The sequence below is a fragment of the Corvus brachyrhynchos genome, unplaced genomic scaffold, assembly GCF_000691975.1.
Source record: "Corvus brachyrhynchos isolate BGI_N302 unplaced genomic scaffold, ASM69197v1 scaffold239, whole genome shotgun sequence".
In the NCBI taxonomy this organism is placed as follows: Eukaryota; Metazoa; Chordata; class Aves; order Passeriformes; family Corvidae; genus Corvus; species Corvus brachyrhynchos.
In genome coordinates, this window is record NW_008246057.1 from 223656 (window position 1) to 237539 (window position 13884).

Below are 13884 nucleotides of genomic sequence, written 5' to 3' on the forward strand. Positions count from 1 at the left end.
CTGGGCTGTACCAATGGGGTACCCGCAGGGGGGGTGCAGGAGCCGAGATCCTCGTCCACTCCTGGCGTGTCCCCCCTTCCCGCTGCTTCCCGCTGCCGGGATCCTGGGAAGCCCCTCGGGGTTCAGCCCCGCCGGCGCTGGGTGCTGCCGGTCTGCCCTCGGGAGGGGCAGCAGCAGGACCGGCTCTTATCCGGACTGATAGTCAGCAACGAATACAAAGCCAAACGATCCATCCCACCTCACGGCTCAAAGCTGCTCATCCCGCTCCCTTTTCCTATGGACCCTGATTTATCCATATATAAGTATTTAAATGGGGAGGGGGTGCCAGGAGGATGGAGCCGGGCTGTTCCCGGTGGTACCAAGCAGTGGGACAAGAGGTAGCAGGCAGACACTGGTGCACACAAACTTCTGCCTGGACATGAGAAAGAGCTGCTCTGCTGTGTAGTGACCGAGCATGGAACAGGTTGCCCAGAGAGGCCGTGGAGCCTTCCTCACTGGAGGTACTCCAGAACCATTCGGAGGCAATCCTGTGCTATGTGCTCTGGGTTGACCCTGCTTGAGCAGGGAGGCTGGACCAGATGCCCCACTGTGGTCCCCTCCAGCCTGACCCACTCTCTGATTGTTGCCCTATCTCAGAGCCCAGGCATAGGGCTGTCCGCACATCTGTGATGAGTCTGAGCTTGTTTTATGACTTGTTTTGCTCTTTAATATAAAAACCCTAGGAAAACTATGCATTGTTTACAAGTCTTTCCCCACCATGCACATGTTGCGCTGTTTGGATTGCAAAAGAAAGATCCCATTACCCGATAATAGGATCGTGGAACAAATGGGGTTGAAGGCACCTCGGGATAATCCATCCCAAGGTCAGCTGAGCTGCGGTGTGACTGAGACCCACCACCCCAGCTGGTGAACACTGATAGGGTGAAGCAGTGATTGCACCGACATTCATAGATAAAACTCTGCACAGGCAATAAAACTTTGTGAATCTCAGGAAAAACTTCAGTCAAAACATAAGGTGCAAAAGCCTACAAGGCAAATCTGTTAAATTAAGATTCATCATCCCAGTGCATCCTTAGGAATTTTGTTTCTATAGAATCTCAAGAACTTCTGCCCCCAGAATGAGCTCAAAAAGAGCAACATTTTACAGCACAGAAGGTGTTTTAGCATTATAGTGCAACGACTTTAAGTCAGACTCAGCTATTACTATACTTAGCAAATTAAAAGGCTTTTTTCCTGTAATACTCAGTGGAAAAGCGTATCAAATGTTCTATTTTTACTGGATGTGTTGGTTTTTCTTCTTTGCAGGGGTCTTTGGATGCTGACAATGAATAAACCATAAGTAATGGTGTAAAAATGAAGTTGATAATACTCAAACTGTAACTTGAATATTTTTCACATTCTCTGGTTGGTAGGCATGCTCTCAGCCCTAGCAAAGGATGGTATAGAATCCTTTATTAAAGAAACCACTAACAACATCAGTTTTCAAGACTTTATAAGACCTCTGAGACATTTTATTTGGCTATCTTCATTGTGTTACTGCTATGGAGAATGCCAGGGCACCTGAGAGGTATCTCTTGCTTCTCTGCCCTCCTGAGTTGTTCAGGTGCATAATCCATTTTGTGTTCTCTTGGGCAGACGTCCACACTGGTATGGTGTGGGATAAAAGCTTTTACAAAACGGTTCATCTCACGTATGGAAACCTAGTCTTGTTTTAGGGTTCCTGGCCTCTCCTGCAGTAGAGGTAGCAATGTCAACTGCTACTCAGGAAAGAACAGAGTTAGGGGAGATGAAAGTTAATAAGCTTAGGGATACTTTTCTGATTTGGAAATCAAGGATAAAGAATTATTTCTGAGATAAACAACACGTGGTTAGGATATTTGCAAGTGAAAGTACAGATTAAGGGATAAGAAAGTAGTAAACAGAGATTATGGCAGGTGGAAATAATGTGATAACGAGAGAAGCAGATGTTACAAAGATGGAGATACTACAAGTAGGACACCTCAACTTTGCATGGATTTTGTTTCATTTAATCATGTGCATAGAGCACACATTTCTATACTTTTGACCAGGAGTATTTTCTAGGGTTCTCTCTCTGTCCTTTTCCCCCTTTAACACTGTCACTACACTCCTAGGCAAAAAGGGTAAAATAGGCCCAAGTTCCATTTCTTTTTATCACCCTGTATCTGGAAAACAGGGTGATACTGTATAGTATCTGCTCTTTCACAAATATAGCTTAGTCTTAAAAATAAAGATTGAATTATCTTTTTAGTTCTATTTAACCTAAACCCAGTTTATTTCATATTTAGGACTTTTCTACTGCCTTTACCTATTACAACCCTGTGGATAAATTGTACCTTGTTGTACATGGACAACATTACAAAAACCAGGGCTACTCCTGAGTATCTGACATGCATTCATTTGAAATTTGAAGCCAATTTGTATTGATTTTTAATTTTCCAGGAGTGGAAGTACTACATGGTACAGGTTACATAGGATTCACCAATATTAGTTCTTTATGCGGTGTTCTTTGAAATGATGAAAGATCTTTTCAACAGTGCTCAGCAATGTCAGTTGTTTAGTTCTACTTATGCAATAATGGCCCAGGGGATAAATTATTGTATTCTAGTTACTTCACATACATAGCTGCATCTCAGGATCATGGAATAGCAGAAATTCCTTTTACAATGCACAAGAAGGCTGAAGAATGATTGTGGTAACTCTGTTGTGGCCAGGAAACTCCCAATATTCAGAGAAAAGGTTGTCAGTGAAGTGTTTTACAACAAATAATGTCTTACATGATGCTGTAGAGCAGTGTAGGCCTGAATCTCTGTCTGGAGCTATCACAGATCTGTACCTCATGTCTGAAAGTATTTTCTTACAAGATAAAATAGTCTACTAGATAGTGAAAGAAACTATAGTAAAATAGTTAAATATAGTCTGTATTTGGACAGTACACCATTGATCCCCTTTATTCCAAAATTTAGGGAATGTATAAGCTCTAACTCATTGATTAGTGTTGCTTCATAGCAATATGGTTATGTGAGACAGTGTATTTCATCCCTGCAGATAGAACTGCAGCTTTTACCTTCATCTGACAAGCTGGGACATTGCTCAGGAGTTAGGTTTGTGTTTCATGGCCTCATTACTGAGAGGGGATTATTTCAAGAGATTTTGCTGTTTTTCTTGGTTTAACAATAAATAGCTGTTGTTTAATATGACCTCCTTTTGAGTCCCTGTCATCAGCTCTTGGGTTCATTTTTCTGTAAGATTATCTTTAGCTGCTGCTGCATGGGCTTAATAGATAAATTTATTTTGTTTGGTATGGACTACACAGTGTTTTATGGGGATAGTGATCAGCCTTCAGCCTTCTATTTTGCTGGGTTTCAGATTTTAATTTAAATTATATGATTTAGTCATCTTATTGATCTCATCTTTAACCAGACAGTACACAAAATCATATATGAGAAATTGAATACAGTTGTTACAAAAAAAGAGAGGAAAGTGGGCAAGAATTTGAATTTCTGCCTTTGGAAAAGTGAGTAGAGCAAGGTGAAATACTTTCTGAATGAAGTGTGTAACTATATGCACAATTATATCTCAATGCTTGAACTAAAATATTTTTATCTAATTATTTTATAATTATAAATAGTTTTACCTATTTAATTTCCTTTTGTGCTAAGAAAATAAAATGTTCCCAAAGTATGGTGCAAGGTATCTTCTTCCATACTGCTCATTCCAACCCTTCTGCCATGGGCAGGGACACCTTCCCCTAGACCAGGGTGCTCAAAGCCCCATCCAGCCTGACCTTGAACACTTCCAGGGATGGGACATCCACAACTTCCCTGTTCCAGTGCCTTACCACCCTCACAGCAAAGCATTTCTTCCTAATATCTAATTCTTCCTAATATCTAAACCTACTCTCTGTCAGTTGGAATCCATCCAAGGACCCTTGTCCCATCACTACATGCCCTTGAGAAAAGTCCCTCTCCATCTTCCTTAGGCTCCTTTCAGGTACTGAAGGGCCACAGTGAGGTCACCCCGAAGCCTTCTCTTTTCCAGGCTGAACAAACCCAGTTCTCTCAGCCTTTCATCACCGGAGAGGTGCTTCATCCATCCAATCAACTTGGTATCTATCCGTCCTCTGAACTTGCTCCAACAGGTCCAGGTCCTTCCTGTGCTGGAGACCCCAGACCTGGATGCAGTGCTCCAGGTGGAGCAGAATCCCCTCCTGACCTGCTGCCCACAGTGCTCTGGATGCAGCCCAGGACATGGCTGGCTTTCTGAATCTAAACCAACAGCTATATTATACCATTTGAAATTTAAACAGATGAAAAAATGATTAAACAGACAGCAAATACAAACCCTCCATATGAATTGAATGTCAAAGGCCCCTCTGCCCCATTGCTGACTCTTCCAGCAAAGTGCTTTCAGTGCACCTTCAAGAACCTCTGGATTACACTGTATGCATACACAATGCTGATTCTTCTCTCACGTTACTGTGATTAATTAATGGATAGTGGATACTTTAGATATTAATTAGCTAGGATAATGTCCCTGTTCAGCAATGTCACTAATGACAGGGCAGAGCTCATGCAACACCTCTGTGAAGGACCTTTCTGAGTAAGAGATTTTGTAGGCTTAATTCAAAATGAAATTTTTCTTGGTACCACAAAACAAGTTTGGCTTTAAAAACTTCCCAACACTGTAGGTGAGCAATACTGAATTGATTAAGCTGTAGCTTGGTAGCATACTAACACCTATAGTGCTTGTTAATATGGATGCAAATAATTATTGTCAGAGCCTTGGGGTATTCCAAGGTGTATATTGTGCAAGGCAGGTGTTGTTGGCAGGGAGAGGAGGCGTGTGCCGTGTCTGCCAGTGAGTGATATGCACATCCTAGTACTCACTGTTGCCTTGAAATAAACAGTGAGAATTCTGTTAATTTTAATGAAGGCAGTGTAATTACAGTGATGTGGGAAGAAAATCAGCTTTGTATATGCACACTGTGTAATCCAGAGGTCCTTGGAGGTGGACTGCATGTATTTTGCTAGGAGAAGGCTGAGCAATGGGGCAGAAGGGAATTTGACACTCTGTGTCAAAAACTTGTTTTGTGTTCACCTTTCCAGGAGACCAGGTTTCCAACAAGTTGTGCAAGTACCTAAGTTGATTATTTCAATGTTCAAAACACTGTAGATAGGTCCTCTCCTGGAATATGATAGAATCAGGAGTAAAAGTTCAGCAAAGCAGATTTCTTTTTGTGTAGTCAGCGTGTTTTTTTAAATATTACCATGTTAGATTTAATTCTGTGTAGTTATAGCAGAAGAAACTACATAATCTACTGTCTGTTAAACCCCAACCTGCAAATGAACTAATCATGGTACAGACTTCATAGTATAAAGAAAGGAAAAACTAATTGAAAAACTGAGCACTTTTTGATAAAGATTGTATTAGTTTGTAAGAGAAAGAGACACACACACCCTGATAGACATTTGTTTCCATATTGCTAAGAGGCCAGCACAAAATCCTGTAGAACTTCAGGACATAATGTCTTTAGTATACCCGTAGCAGAAATGCATTACACATAAATTAAACCACAAAAAATCAGGTAATCCTGTAATATTATGGAATACATGGCTTTTTGGGATGTGATCCGGGCTGTTACGTTATGTTTTGTTCCTTTGTACATATTGGTAAATTGAAATTATTTCCCAGTAAGTGTGAAATAGCACTGAAACACTAGGTGTTGTATTTGTAAATGTTACTGCATGTTAATAATAATTTCATACATAAATAGATATACTCATGTGCTGTTGTCACATCTGTAAAAATTATAAAGTGGATATCATTCAATTTGTGTAAAGCTTCAGTAACACTTTTTTATAGTGACTCTTTTAATTTTGAATTGTAGGAAGTAAACATCAGTGTATATGCAAAGATATCCAACAGTATAATATTTCCTGTTACGATGCTAAATCTTCATAAATGGGTGTCTTTTTAATGACTTTATGCTAAATATATTTATTCAAGACTCATAAAAGTACAGTAAGTGAAACAACTGCATAAGATGTTACAATAAATGAGATATTCAGGAAAATTGCTGCAGGAGCAGTCAATTTTTATCTCACATAAGCACAGCATGACTATAAGATAATACAACCACTTTTTGACTGTCATATCTAAGTGTCTTCACACATGCTCTGAAAGGCAGCTCATATGAGTAGATACCTTGATTAGTCTGTTTTCTTTTACTGCATATGAAAATATATGAACATAGTGTGATTAGTTCTATAATGTATTAATACAAGGATTTTATTCCAGTTATTAATATAGTATAAATCTAGCAATGATTTTGCTGACAAAGCATATCAACAAAACAAAGAATAGAACTGATTACTTACAGAAATTCAGAGAGTTTTTCAGTAATTGCAATTTTAAAATAAATTGCAGGTAAAGTGTATTGATTGAAAGGAGTCAACTATGACCATGTTATCTAATAAATATTATTTGTTTTGTTTCAAATGAAAGTTGCACAATATTTACATGGAAATGAAAAGTATTTTTTTAATAAGTGGTCCTTTTTATTTTTGCAACTATTTATGCGTGGGCTATGGCAGTAGTCTTTCCATTTTAGAATGCTGAACAACCATGCATGCTGATCTGTAAATACCAGGTAAAATAACTTTGAAATATTTATCAAAGTGGGTTTGTCCTTCTCCCTAGGCGTGATGACAGTGACTCTTAATACTAGACTTTGGGATTTTTGTTCTATAACTGTAAAAGATTCCCCTGATTACAAAAGATGGAGAAGAAACGAAGTGGTAAAACCGCCTGCCTCCTTCAGTGATTGTTACGGAGCAGTGGCAGGAAGCAGGTCTGACAGAAGGCCTTTGCTGTGGTTTTGTGTTTACATGTTTGCTGAATCTTCAAAATGTTCCTTTTCATTCTCAGTCATGCTAGCTCCCAGATTCAATCCAGAGTTACACTTACACCTATCCTTTCGTTTACTCTTAGCTTGTAATTAGCTCTGAATTCTGCAGCTTCCGAAGACAGGCTTGTGTACACCAAAGCTTGTCTGTTTTTCCTGAGCTACACCAGTTAAACTAAATAAACCAACAAGCTTTAGTTTTAGGCATTTCATTAGAAGTAATGAAGTTCGTGGTTCAAATCCTGGATACACTGGGGTCAATGGAAATGTGACTATTACTATTAGTTTACCATTACTGTATGTAAGTACAGCCAGAATTTCTCTTTTGGAACTGCTCAAGTGCTTCAAGTTACACGTGTTTAAGTGCATTCCTGATCTACAGCCAGGCTCCTCAGCATCTTTCGAAATTGTTTTGTAGTTAAATTATGCTGACACTGTTGCAAAACCATTGTTTTTACTGGGTCAATGAAAAAAGTTATTATACTTTTTGTCTAAAATCAGATCCTAAATTATTTGTTAGGAAAGATACAGTTAAAGTTTAGATCTTGAAATAGTAACGTCTAAGTTTATTTCCATTCAAAATTTTGTGTTTCTGTTGACTAATTTTCTCATTTAATTCTCCTTAAATGGTGTAAAAAAGGCTGAATACTTCATGTCACCACAAAGACACGGATAAATATGCAGGTTATTCTCTAATGCAGTGACAGGACTGGTTGTATCTTGTTTATTTATATGAAAGTAATAATTTCTCAGAGCAAAGCAGGTATGAGCCTTATTGCAGGAAATTGTGGTTTTGAATGTTACTTCCTTTGTCTTGCAAACAGGAACATGTAAACCCAGCAGATATTTGGTTATATTCCAGTGCCCCTTTGTTTGTCTTGGCATTTGCTTTGCTTTTATATAAATTAGTACAAGTTGCCTGGGTAATGTTCTTCATTCTATTGTTTGTTTACATGTCCAATGTCCTTAAAGCTTGTAGAAATAATGGGCTGCTACTTTTTTCCTCAAGTAGACTAGTTCACTTTTCTCATATCTATGCAGAATACAGAAAATCAATGGTTGCAAAGTTATTAATTTTTAATTTTCATTGTGGATTGGATACTGTTATGGTGTTCAGCTGAATAATACATTGCGTCTAATGGTGCCTGGTATTATAAATTACATTTTGAATGTAATATTTACTTTGAAAGCTAAGCAGTTTTGCCTTGGAGTACTCTTTATCTGTTTAGATCTCACTCACCCCCCGCCCCAAAAAAACCTACATGTGCCAGAGGAGGATTCTGAGAGAAGGTTTTCTCTTCTTGAGTAAAGTTTGTAGAATCAGTTGTGTGAACAAAATAAAATCAAGCAACACAAGCAATGATTTTTGTAAAAATACAATGATGAAACAGTCATGATACCTATTTGTAAAATAACATGAAAATATGTTCAGAAATATTTTGTCTTAAAAATATTATTATTAACAACAGAAATAAAATACATGAGCTAAACACTGTCAACATTATTAATACCAAATCCCAGGTCCACTGTAAGGAAAGACAATCACTGTCATCAATATCTGTAAGACTTGGTTGTGGCTTTGCATTACACAATGTTGGAGACAGTGGTAAAAGACACTAGAAATAAAAAGCCCTGCGTAACAAAATAATTTCTTCTCTCCAGTATGCAAAGTAAATTCCTCCTTGTCTGTCACAAGGTCACCTGATTGAATAATCTGGCAAACTGCTCTATACAGTTTACTCCATCATGTTGAGTTCTGGCTAGTTATCTAGGCTTCGTTCCCAAGAAAATACAGGCTGTTTTCAAGCTTCTCTCATGAGGGGTTTTTTGGAAGATCCAGATATTTCCATAGCTGAGCAGAACTATAAAACTGAGTTGTGAGCCTCTGCTTCAAGAATTTGGAGAACCCAGATTAAGAAAACTATGTATTGATAAAACTGTCTAAGGGAACAAAAACAGGAAATGTTTTTGGATGAGAAAGAGCTATCAGGAATTTAAACAGGAAAGGCTGAGTACTGTTTGTTACTGCAGAATGCTAATGCTGTGTGAGGAATGACCATTGCCCTGACTATGAGAGCTGTGACAGACACTCTGTGCAAGGATAGGCAGTCCAGATCAGCAGTGCAAAGTTGCCCACAAGGTGCTTCACTGGTTGAAAAAGCTGAAAATGGAATTAGAGTCAATGGAGTCAGGCATCCAGCTTTCCCCTAAATTAGTAGGACCAAGCTGCAAACAAGAATTATGACCAGAGAAAAGACCTCAGACATGTTAAAAAAGCACAGTATTACAGCTGGGGTCAGAGGAGTCAGAGGCAAACTGAGGAAACCAGACAAGCAGCGAGCTCCAGCTGGAGCTGAGTGTTCGAGTATGGAGACAGTAACCCAGAGCTGGTCACAAGTGGGGATAGGAGCAGATATGGTGCTGGCACTCAGAATGGGTTGTCATCTGCAGGACAGAGAGCCTTGGAAAGAAGAAGGAGGTCTCAGTGGCATCGTGGCAGGTGCTCTGTGGTGTGAGTGCAGAGCTGCACTGACTGGGGCTGTTGCAGGTGAGCTACAGACCGGCACATTTTGGGCCAGGGGCTCACAGGCCTGCCCATCCCTGGTGGGCTCTGAAACTGCCCAGCTGAGACAGCAGTGCAGGTCTCAGTGGCTCCTCTGATGATGGATGAGGATGGTTCTGTCAGTGAATAGGTGCAGTTCTCAGGTTTCAGTTCCCGAAGCTCACAGCAGTCCCTCCTGCAGTGCAGGCTGGGGCAGAGCTCTGGTTTCCCAACAGATCTGTAAGCCATGGGCAGGTTTCCCCCAGCACAGTCCTAGAGTGAAAGCAGATTGGTAGTGTAGGGAGTGAGCAAGAGAGTTCAGAATCCACAAACTGCATTTTTACAAAAAGACCCAAAACAACCAAACAAAAAATCAAACCACAAACAAGCCCTAACCCCCACCTTGCAATCTGCCCCCAACCTTCATAACATCATCAGAAGTTCTAAACTGACTTATTTGGTAGGTAAGCTTTCTCACTCACTGACCTATGCATCCTTTGTATATTGAGGCAAAATCAGAGTTAGTCCCGGCCCAAGTCTTAGTTTTGCTAGGCAAAGTTGGCATGAGTTTGGGCTATATTGTGCTTTTCCATTTCTGAAGTATTTTCAATTAATGTATAAATAATAGGTCTCTACAAGAATCTGTTCCTACAAAACCAGATCTGATGTTATTGTATTATATTATAAAAGCAGCAATGAGATTATACATATAGAAATGTTGTTGTTTTTTTTTTTTCCATTATGGCAATAACATTGAAATTGTGCTGCTAAGATACCCCTGCTGCAGTAGGCTGGTCAGTCTGACCAAAAATAACAGAAAACAGATACACAATTTTTTCTTCTTTATGAAGTAAAAGGTAGGAATAAAATCAATTCCAACCAACATTTTACTGAATTTTATTTTCCAAAAATAAATCTTTATACTTCTGTGGTGAAAATCTGTAAGGTTTTTGACTAAGTATTCCATGACATTCAGACTGAAAATGCAGCAAAATGCTTAATCCATGATTCAGACCTTAGAGGGATTTCAGAGAAGTGAGCTGGCAGATTTTTAAATGTATATAAAATTTTGTGCCTTTATATAGATATGTATTTTTGTCATTTGTGACATTTATGTAAATACTTTGTCCAGATTTTTATGGACAGATGGAATTTGTAGAAGAGTTCAGCAGAACTCATTTCTGTTGTGTTCAGCTTAGTGTGTGATAACTTTGAATTTTTTTTCATACCATATCTGATAAAACTTGCATATGACACACAGGCCAACAAAACATTAAGTAATGATGAGGCTAAAGCATTTATATGCAGTGTCCTAAAATTACCATACCACAGGGCCCTGGGAAGGGAGGAAAAAGTTGTTTATGCACCTAAACAAAGAGTCAGTGTATGAAGAGGCAGTTTTATCTCTCCTTGAAGTTTTAAGGAGACCAATATTGAAATACTACATACAGAACTAATGCGAATGCACCAAAAAAAAAAAAGGAAATTGAAAGTCTAGAGTATAAATCACTATTAAAATGCCCAGGGAGAATTCTCTGATAAAGAGGATGAGGAACATGAGCAGCAGCAGAAGGAACTGGCTGCATCTGGCAGTGGCTTGGACAATCTCTCAGAAGGTGTCACACATTCAAGTGGTACCAGGGAACAGGAAGAGATGGATGTGAAGTGGCTGCCTCATGCCAGGCAGGGCACTGAGGAGACCACTGAAACTCTTTTTCAAAAGACAAGTACACAATTTAAGGGTTAGTGAGAGATGGAATATTAAACTAGATAATCCACTTTTTATGCTTCCTTAATGTCACTATGCCTGTAAATAATAAGTAAAATAGTTTAGGAAAAAACTGTAACAAATCTCCTCTGACTAGAGATTAGAAATTGATCCAATATGATCTTGCAAAAGAAAGATCATCTAAGTGAAGCTGATTCTCAAAGCAGCATGATTGTCCCTTAGTTAAAATAAAGCTGTATGACTTGCCACAGATAGCTGTGACACAGAATTCTTTAATTTGAATAAAAGAAACCTTTTAGCTCATTCTGAAACATGGTGGAGATACCTGGCAACTTTGATGTTCCTTTGAACTCCCTTTTAGCTCATTGCTAGCCAAATGGCTGCTGGGCCTTGCAGATATAGTTCAAAGCCTGATTTATGTTACTGATTAAAAATCATGTAAAAAAGCCTCTGGAAAAGAGAAGTATAGGCACATAATAATGCAGTATCCACCAGCTTTACTGAGTCTTTTACTGGATCTGGCTGCTGAGTTTTGAGTCTTATATACTAAATTTTCAGATCTTGGCGAGTGGCAGGAAAAAGAAGTTGGTGTTGGCACTAAAAAAATCACTTAGGTAGTGATGTTATTGTGCAGAGTAGTCCAACTCAGTCTGTCATCTGATATCTAAACAGGATAATGTATGTAACTGATAAATGTGATAACGGGGAGAGAAGAGATAGTGCTCCCCAGTTGTGCCATCATGGGTGAACATGTGATGTGACTGTGTGACTTGACCATGGTGATTGCAGACACAGATGACACTGTCACCAGCACTGACAGGGAGCTGGCTTTGCACAGGAGGCCCCACACTGTGCAGTGCAGGAGCAGGGCAAGTTCTGAGCTAACAGGGCTGTGAAAGGAAAATACTTTGCATTACTGTTCTCCAGTGAGGGCTTGTAAGGCTAGGCAGCGCTGCCATACCTGGCCTGCACTGCAGAACTGGGTCCCTGGCCTCTCTGGCCCCTCTGGTCCCCCTGGCCCCTCAGCACAGTTTGAAAGTGTCTATGTGACCTGAACACCCTCTGGTAGTGTCCACAGTACAAACAGTAATGAATGTTCATGTCTTGCTGTGCCCTATTTAATGCCATAATAAGACAGTAAACAAGCTGGATTTCAGGGATGAGGAACTATAAAGGTATCATAGAACCATGGCCTTTTTCTTAGGAATAGGTCTTCTTCAGTACTGCCCTGGCCACAGAAGCCTAGCCTCTCCAAACATAAATGTTATTTTTCACACCAAACTTTTTAATTTTAACTTCCTCTTTATGTATGTGTATATATTGTTTATTCACAAGCATATCACAGCTTCCAGTGGGTTGAAACAGGCAGTGGGGTATCTCTATTCATATATTTCTGCTTTTTAATAGGATCTATTCAGAGCAAGACAAAAGGCTGATTGAATGCTGGGAGAAATTTTGTATCATAGAGTCATTTAAATGTGAACTAGGACATTCTCTGGACAATTACATAAAAATGGCAAGTGACCCTCTGTACAATAGTTGCTTTCAACATTATCCAAGGCCAAGACAGGCTTTTGACAGTTACATAATGCAGATGGGTCATGATCAGCCAACTCAGAAATGTTCAGCATTGTGCAAAATGAGAATCACATTTGACGAAGTTGAAACCAAAAAAAAGGGACAAAAAACCTTTCATTTTCAGTATGCTGATCAATTTTCTAATTAATAATACCCAAATTTAGAAATATTTAGAATCATAGAGTCATTAAGACTGGAAAGACCCCCAAGATCATGGAGTCCAACCTTTGAAGTTTTACTTGTTTGTTGTTAGAAATCTAAAAAAGAAAAACTGGAAAAGGCTCAGATAAAAAATCTGGGATGTCTTCAACCTTTGACACACCTGTTCACAAAAACATCTGCAATATATTGTAAATGGTTTGTAAAGCTACAGATGAGTGATTGTATGAGCTATTGATCTCTATTAAATACATGTATCTTGATTTAAAGATATTTTACTCTAAAATAGCCCTAGACTAATTTAGTTACAGAACTGAATTCCAGAATTCACAAATCCAAATAATTTCTCTCACTGCTAGCATCCTGCCATCTCTGCTTTTCTTCCTGCTTTTTCCACTGTAAAAAATGACGCTTAGGACTTTGTGTTCATGCTTATTTGCTCTTTCTTATGACAAAACAGTAATTTCACAGAAAAATATCAACAAAATATCTAAAAAACTCCACTTGTATCAGTAAACACCATATGGCAGCAGTGTGAGTTTTCCCCTGGTGCTAATAAGGTCTTAAACTACATGGAATTGTGGTGTTTCAGTGTACCCAATTTGTAGTGTGTAAGCCAAAGTCTTTACACACAGATATGTGTAGATACAGATATATAAATATACAGATATATAAATATATAAATAGATATATATAAATAAAAATAAACTGCAGTAGAAAGCCTTATAGGTATGTATATACATTTTCTGCAGGGGAATTTTAGCACAAGCTTCTTTAATAACTCTGCTATTATTTTTTCACTGTAGCCTGAAGAGATATCTATTGGTACTGAAGGATAATTTATGGTCTTCCCTTGCATTGTCTCTTTCTCTTCCGGGATGAGACCAAGAATGTTAATTACTAACATGCAGCAATTGTAATATTATCTCTAATTAATTATACTTTTGTGGC